Genomic DNA, 9,426 nt, shown 5'->3' with positions numbered 1-9,426 from the left:
AAAGCACATACAACCTATGATTATGGGAATGTTAGTTTTGCACCTGTATAAATGAAAACTGACAAGTTTACAAAATGAAAGTGAAAATGATTGGTGATAATTGGCTTATCAAAGGGAGGAATCAAAAAAGTCATCCCTTTGCTATTGGGCCATCTTTAAGTCCTAGGGCATTTTAACTCAAATTTGATATTTTTTTCACAACTATGGAATTATTTTGCTAAAGATGCAATTACAGTGCTCAGATAAACCTTGTGGGTGATTGGGCTTGAGCTCTAGTGTGTTTTCGAGGCATGGGAGCCCTGGTGACACAGTAGTTAAAAGCTTGGCTGCTAATCAAAAGGTCGGCAGTTTGAATCTACCAGCCTCCTTGGAAACCCTGTACGTTGTCCTATAGGGTCACTATGAGTCAGAATTGACTCTATGGCAATGGGGTTATGAGCAGCAAAATCATAACTAAAATGTAATAAGTCAATAAGGTGAGTTCCAAAGGGAAGAATGTGTGCCCATTTTGCCCTTTACTCTATCCCCAGAGCCTAGAAAGATGCTTGGCACGGGGAAGGCACTCCATACATAATTACTGAATTAGGTCTGTTTAAAATTTTAATCCACCACCCATCTGTGAGTTTGTCACACTGTGGTAGCTTGCGTGTTGCTATGATGCTTGGAGGAGAAAGATGTGGCAGTCCATTTCCATAAGATTTACAACCTTGGAAACCCTATGGGGCAGTTCTACTCTGTCTTATAGGGTCGCCATGAGTCGGAATTGAGTCGGAATTGACTGGCAGCAACGGGTATGATGCTGGAAACTATGGCAACGGTATTCCAAACACAGCAGAGCCACCCATTGTGGACAAGTTTCAGTGGACCTTTCAGAGGTAAGGCACCTTTGCAACGGAAAGGATTGATCACTTATTGGCCGGCAATAGAAGTCTTTTTGCATCGGGTTCTCAGCTTGTTTTAGCACGGATATCTTTGAGGATAAACCAGTTGCTGTCAAGTTGACCCTGACTCAGAGTGATTCCATGCGGTATGTATCAGAACTTCATTTCTCTTTTTGGCAAAATAATATTTCAGGGTATGTATGTGCCACATTTTGTGTATCTATTCATCTGTTGATGGACATTTAGGTTGATTCCATTTGGGGGCTATTGTGATTACAGCTGCAGCTAACATTGGTGTACATGCATCTGTTTGTGTTTCTGCTATTAATTCTTTAAAGTATAGACCTAGGAGTAGAATTGCTGGATCCTATATCGATGAAAAAGAGGAAGACCCTCAATGAGATAGATTAACACAGTGGCTGCAACAATGGGCTCAAGCATACCAAGGATTGTGAGAATGGCTCAGGACTGGGCAGTGTTTTGTTCTGTTGCACATAGGGTCACCATGAGTTGGAACCAGCTCTACAGCACCTAACAAGAATAACAACAACAACATGGTAACCAAGCATGTTTTCAAACTTTTGGATTGTTGCCAAACTGATCTGTGAGAAATGGTATCTGAGGGTATTATAATTTACATTTCTCTTATTAGGAGTAAGACTGAACATATTGTCTTATGTTTAAGAGACATTTGCTTTTCTTTTTTAGAGGAAAATCTGTTCATTTCCCTAGCCTATTTATCTACTGAGATGTGGTCTTTTTCTTCTCTATTTTTAGAAGTTCTTTATATATTAGACATGTTAATCCTCTGTGATAAAAGTCACAATTTTCTTGTCATTTTATTTTTATATTGCTTAGAGTTATTTTTCCTTGCAACTGTTTCTGAGTTTTGTTTTTTTTAATGCCATCAAAATTACCCATCTTTCTGCCTTAATGCTTCTGGATTTTGATAAATAGTCGAGAGCATTTTCCTTAACCCAGCTGCTGGAGGAAATACCCTTGTCTTCTCTTTGAACATGTATAGTTTCATTCTTATTTTACATTTAGACCTGTGAGCCTGTTGGAATTTATCCTGTTGTACAACGTGAAAAACGGCTCCAATTTTATCTTTTCCCGTATGGCTATCCAGTTATCCCAACATCACTTATTTAAAAGTCCATTTTTTTCCCCATTAATTTGAAATGTTACCCTTACTGTGTATTCGATTTCCATATGAAGTTGGGTTTACTTCTGGGTTTTTATTCATTGATCTTTCTATTACTGTGCCTATACTGTACTATATTAATTACAGAGCTTTGTAGTATGTTCTAGTATCTAGTAGAGCCAGCCCACTCCTCACCTCTATCCTCATTGTTTCACCTTTGCAGGATTTTTGGACTGTTCTAGCTTATTTTTTTCTTCCAAATTAACTCTATGGTCAACTTACTTAGTTAAAAAAAAAAAAAGAACTAATGGTATTTTTTGGATGACATTAATGTTATAAATTAACTAAGAGACAACCGACACCTGTCTATCCAAGAAATGGATATGTCTTTCCATTTCTTCAAGCCTACTTTTGCATCCTCCAGTAGTGATTTTAGTTTTCTTCACATAAGTTTTGTACAACTTTTTTTTATGCCCAAATTTATTATTATTATCACTCTGGTCCACATATCCCCTAACTACTTTCAGTTTGTATATATAAAGGTTGGTTATGGTTGTATGTTGATTCTTTTTTTTTTTTTTTCTCTCACTGTTACTTTACTAAATCCTCTTATTACTTGTGGCATTTTTTCCATTGAGTCTTTTGGATTTTCCAGATATATAATGATTTTTTTTTCTGCTAATAGAGGTATTTTTTCTCTTCCTTTCTATTTCTTATGTCTGGCACATTTTATCCTACTTATTTATTTTTACTAACCATTATATTTTGAGCACTCTGTGACATCATTAATCGGTCCTTAAATGCAAAGTTTTAATCGTTACATGTACTTTGTCAAATGGCTCATATGGGTATGCCATAAGTTATTTAACAATTTTCAACTTGAAATTCAGGTTTTCTGCTTTTTACTTTTATAAATGTTGCAAAGAACATTTTTGTTTATATGTATCTGTGTACATTTCTGATTATATCTTTAGTTTAAATTGCTGGGGATGAAATCATTAGAATCAAATAATGTGCCAGTTTTAAAGGCTTTTTAAGTACATATTGACAAAGGCCTTCCAGAAAAAATGAACAAATGTACCCTTCTACCATCATGGTTGTCCTCCTTCACTGTACCCTCACCAACCTAGGTATTTAAAAAGTTATGGCAAATCAATAGGCAGACAATATTACACCGTTATATGACTGGCTCATTGAGCAACCTCAAGAGAATATGGGTACATCCATGAAACAATTTTATTAGCAGAGAGCAGTGTGAGGGGAAAGCACCAGTATCTTCTTACTTATGTGGACCTGAATGCAATATTCTTTATGTGGTATGTTGCTTTTTTTCTGGATTAGACTGACTTGACATTTTTATCTCTGAGTGGTGGGGATCCAGGTGCTGGTTATTCCAAGGGGTAGATGTGAAGTCTTTTTAGGTTCTTTGAAGAGTCTCTGGGTGGTATAGTTAACTTGCTTGGCTGCGGATTGAAAGGTTGGTGTTTTGAGTAACCAAAGATGCCTCAGAAAAAATACCTGGCGATCTACTTCCAAAAAAATCAGCCACTAAAAGCCCTATAGAGTACAGTTCTTCTTTGACACACATGGGATTACCATGAGTTGGGATCAACTAGACAACAACTTGTTTTCTGAGTTCTTTGGAAGGCTTTTCAGTGCCTTCCGTCTTCCTATTCCCATCTACAGAAATCTGGCTCAATCTCTCCTCTCTCTGATGCGTGGCACCGTAACACTGCCTGACCATTCTCAACTTGGGTTCCTTTTCCCTCTTGTCTCCTTCTCAGTTCTCTGCTTACATGATGGAGAGGTGGGGATGGGGTCTGGCTGCTCTTTCACATGCCGAGTACTTAGCACCTGTTGTTTTTGGCTATGGTCCTAGAGCTGACTCCAGAGCAGCAGTAAAAGTCCCACTCCACATCCTGCTATGCTTGTTTTTATTTGTATTTCTTTGCCGAGTAGTGAGATAGGATATTTTTCATATGTTTATTAATAATCATATTTCTCCTTTTATGAATTGTCTGCTTATGGCTTATTCTTTATTCTTCCAGCTTCTTCCTTTTTATCTAGTGAAGCTTTCTCTTTATGGAGTAGGCTGACCTGAGTTCTCTAGGCTGCATAACTTGATGGCCTCACTGGTTCTGAATTTAACAGAATTGCTTTCCAGTGGTAGTTTGTGCCTTTAGGGTGTCAGTATTAATATTCAAGATACAATGAGCTAAGAAACAGGATACACAGATCTACTATTTGATATTCAGCAGCTGGTTTATAAATTTATGCTAAATATGCATAAACAGCAATACACATATCTACATGTATGCATGAATACCTATTATATAAAGATATAATATGATGTTCAAGATCAGTTTTTGCCTTATATTTAATTTTCCTATAGCCTAACAGCCAATCATTCGACCTAATAACAGCAATCTTAATTAAAGAATCAATTTATAACCATACCAGGTGGCAAAATGCTTCTCCAAATGACCTCTTGGGAGTTTCTTCTGGCTATCTTCTGGAAAAGAGGAGATTAAAAACATGTGTGTTCCCACAACACTGCATTCTGAAGATGTTTCATCAACTAGTTAAGCCCCTGTGTAAGTTATATTAAAAAAAAAAATTTTTTTTTTTTTTATAAGACTACTGAAATCAACAAAGAACAATCCATGCCTTGACTGGAATTTTTGTTGTTGTTTAAGGACAGTCCTAAAATTGGAGGACTGACTTAAATGGAAGCTGCTCTTATATACTGTCAAGCTCATAAAAAATTCACTTTTGACTTCTCTGCAGAGCATATAAGTGGATAAGAATTCTTGGTATTCTATGAGTTCATTAACTCTTTGATATGGAAATAAAATGGACTTAATTAAATATCCTAAAATCTCAACCGCTCGGAGCTGAACCTGGGACAATTAACCTGAAATATAGGGAGGGCTGGGAAGAATGGTTTCCAAGCCTATGTTCCCAAGTTGAGTGCATGCGGCATTTTGATGTTACTATGGGGATTGCTATAGTAACAATTCTACTCACCCTTCATTTATTAAGTTATGCTGTTGTGGAACCGAAAGGTAAACAAAACATCCAGAGAAACAATAGCTTTAAAGAGATTTCGTTGTTCCTGCAGCCCATGCTGAATGATTCAATAAAAGTACTTTGAGTAGAAAGGACAACATTGGCAGAAAATTTAACATAATTGAAGAAATGAGATTCCTCAAGGTTTCTTCTGAGACTGGAAAAATAACAGTTGATATACATCATAATACAGTGCTGAATTTGAGAATCTACCAGTCCTGATACACAACCCTCTGTGGCAACAGTGAAATTACTCCCACTCCTCCACACCCTTCCTTGCTCTTTTATTCTTTTTCCTTCACCTCTACGGAAAATAGTCTTTTATCTTTTCCATAAATAGAATGGGAAAAATTAACCTGACCAGAAAAATGACCTTCATTTTCATGGGCTTAAAGTCTTTAGGGGAAGTTCCAACCCAATCTGGACCTTAGTAGTTGTATGGTCTACATTTGAAACAATTAGAACGGGGAGGAATGAGAAACCCTAAGAATGAAACTAAGGTGGAATTTCCTGCCCTTATCCAAAGGTATCACGGAAGATAGGCTTGGCAAACTGCTCCTGTAAAGATTTTTTTAAAAAACCAAAACTGTTGCTGTCAAGTCAATTCCATCTCAACCAAAAAACCCTGTGGAGCAGTTCTATTCTGTAACACATGGAGTTGCCATGAGTCAGAACCAACCAAATGGTAACTAACAATAATAACTTCTTCCCTTGGGTCCTTTATTCCTGGTCCCTTGGGGACCTCTGCCAGCGTGGGTGAATTATCCTGGAAAATGTCATAGACTTCATAAAAGCCAAAAAGGGAGATTGAGAGAAAGTATGTGTTTTAGGGGTCTGCCCTATTGGAGTGGAACATTGTCATAAGAAACTACTTGGTATAAATAGACAAAAAAATCAAAGGATAGAAAAAAACATATCAAGCAAACAGTAACCAAAAAAGAAGAGGAATGGCAATATTAATCTCTGATAAAATAAATTTTAAGGCTAAATCCATCATAAGAGACAAGGAAGGGCATTATACAATGATTAAAGGGTCAATACACCAGAGAACATAATAAATACAATAAATATTTCCACACTCAATGACAGAGCTCCAAAATACATAAGACAAACTTCAACAGTGCTGAAAACAGAAATAGACAACTCCATAATAATAGTAGGAGACTTTAACACACCACCTTCAGTGAAGGACAGAACAATTAGAAAGAAACCTAACAAAGATACAGAAGATCTAAATAACACAATCAAATAACTTGACTTCAGAGACATATACACAGCACTCCACCCAAGAGCATCACAGTACACATTCTTCTCCAATGCATAGATCATTCTCCAGAATAGACCATATTTTAGGCCACAAAGCAAGCCTCAATAAATTCAAGAACATTGAAATAATACAAAGGATCTCCTCTGATCACAATGCTATAAAACTAGAAATCAACAACAGAAAGATGAAGGAAAAAAAAATCAAATACATGAAACCTAATAACACCTTGCTTAAAAACCACTGAGTAATAGAAGCAATTAAAATGAAAAAAAAAAAAAAAAACTCCTAGAACCAAATGTGAATGAAAACACAACATACCAAAACTTTTGGGAAACAGCAAAAGCAGTTCTCAGAGGAGAATTTATAGCAACAAATGCACACATCAAAAAAGAAGAAAGGGCCAAAATCAATAGCTTAACCCTACCGCTCAAACAAATAGAAAAAGGGCAGCAAAAGAAGCCCGTAGTCACCAGAAGAAAGGAAATAATTAAGATTAGAGCAGAAATAAATGAAATAGAAAATCAGTAGAAAGAATCAACAGGACTAGAAGTTGGTTCTTTGAAAGGATCAATAAAATCAACAAACCACTAGCCAAACTGAGAAAGGAAAAGAAAGAGAAGATATAATCAAAATAGAAAATGAGATAGGTGACATTACAATAGAACCAATTGAGATAAAAAGGTTCATAACAGAATATTATGAAAAACAGTACTCCAACAAATTTAAAAGCCTTGGAGAAATGGATAAATTCCTAGAAACACACTATCTACCTAAACTAACACAAACAGAAGTAGAAATTGTAAACAGACTCAGAACAAAAGAAGAAATTGAAGAGGTCATAAAAAAAACTCCCAACAACAACAAAAAATCCCTGGCCCAAACAGCTTCATTGGAGATTTCTATCAAACATTCAGAGACGATGTCACACTGATTCTACTCAATCTATTCTAGAGCATAGGAAAGGAAGGAATACTCCTTAATCCATTGTATGAATCCAGTGTAACCCTGATACCAAAGCCAGGCAAAGACACCACTAATAAAGAAAATTGTAGACCAATATCCCTCATGAATATAGAAGCAGAAATTCTCAACAAAATTCTAGCCCATAGAATTCAGCAATATATCAATAATAATAATAATACATCGTGACCAAGTTGGATTCATACAAGGTATAGAAAAAAATTTTTTTTTTCCTATGCAAGGATAGTTCAACATTAGAAAATCAAAATGTAATTCACCACATAAATAAAGAGAACAAAATCACATGATCATCTCAATCGATGCACAAAAGGCATTTGATAAAATCAAACACCCTTTCCTGGTAAAAACTCTCAGCGAAATAGGAATAGAAGGAAAATCCTTCAACATAATTAAAGGCATATATGCAAAATCAACGCTAACATTATTCTCAACAGAGAGAAACTGGAAATGTTCCCCTTGAGCACAGGAACCAGACAAGGATGCCCTTTTTCACCACTCTTGTTCAACATTATACTGGAAGTCCTAACTAGAGCAATAAGGTAAGAGAGGAAAATAAAGGGCAGCCAAATTGGTAAGGAAGAAGTAAAACTATTCCTATTCACAGAAGACATGCTCCTATACATAGAAAATCCCAGAGACTCCACAAGAAAGTTACTGAAACTAATAAGAAAGATTCAGCCAAGTGGCAGGATTTAAGATCAAAGTATAAAAATCAGTTGGATTCCTCTGCACTAACAAAGAGGACTACAAAAAGGAAACCATGAAAACAATACCATTTACAATAGCCCCCTAAAATATAAAATACTTAGGAATAAATCTAACTAGGACATAAAAAACTAATACAAAGAAAACTACAAAACACTACTGCAAGAAACCAAAAAAGACCTACATAAATGGAAAAACATACCATGCTCATGGATAGGAAGATTTAACATTATGAAAATGTCAATACTACCTGAGCAATCTTCAGATACAATTCAATCCCCATCCAGATTCCAACAACATTCTTTAATGAAATGGAAAAAACTAATCTCCGACTTTGTGTGGAAAGGAAAGAGGCCCTGGATAAATAAAGCAGTATTGAAGGACAAAGTAGGAGGCCTCACACTTTCCGATTTCAGAACGTACTACACAGCTGCAGTAGTCAAAATAGCCTGGTACTGGTACAACAGACACACAGACCAATGGAACAGAATTAAGAACTCAGAAATAAATCAATCCACTTATGGACACCTGATCTTCAACAAAGGGTCAAAGTCCCTTAAATGGGGAAGAGATAATCTTTTTAACAAATGGTTTGGTGCTTCCTTAAAAAGATAGTAATAGAAATACCATATGATACAGCAATCCTAGAGAAATAAGAGTTATGACCCAAACAGACATATGCGCACCCATGTTCATTGCCACATTATTCACAATAGCAGAAAGATGGAAACAACTTAAGTGTCCATCGATGGATGAATGGATAAACAAACTGTTGTAATACACTCAATGGAATTCTACACAACAATAAAGAATAATGATGAATCTGCAAAACATCTCACAACATGGATGAATCTGGAGGACGTTATGCTGAATGAAATAAATCGATCACAAAAGAACAAATAATACATGAGACCACTATTATAAAAAGTCAAGAAATGATTTAGACACAAAAAGAAACAATCTGTGATAGTTACCACGGATGGGAGGGAGAATCACTAACTAGGTAGTAGACACGTTAATTCTAGTGATGGTAAAGGCAATACACAATATGGAGGAAGTCAGCACAATGTGACCAAGGCAAAGGAAGACACTAAAAAATAAGCAAGAATGAAGGAAAACTACAGTAAATATTATAACATACACAATCCTGCAACAACAATAATAACAAACAGTAATTTACGAGTGGATACAAAGGTAGATATGTATGCTAAATAGGTGTCGGAGGTCGTACGGGAGTATGTTGTTGTAGTTAGGTGCCATCAAGTCAGTTCTGACTCATAGTGACCCCATGTACGACAAAATGAAACACTGCCCAGTCCTATGCCATTCTCACAATCATTGTTATGCTTGAGGCCACTGTTGCAGCCACTATGTCAGTC

The sequence above is a fragment of the Elephas maximus genome, chromosome 11, assembly GCF_024166365.1.
Source record: "Elephas maximus indicus isolate mEleMax1 chromosome 11, mEleMax1 primary haplotype, whole genome shotgun sequence".
NCBI lineage: Eukaryota > Metazoa > Chordata > Mammalia > Proboscidea > Elephantidae > Elephas > Elephas maximus.
Note: the sequence above shows the minus strand (reverse complement) of the source record.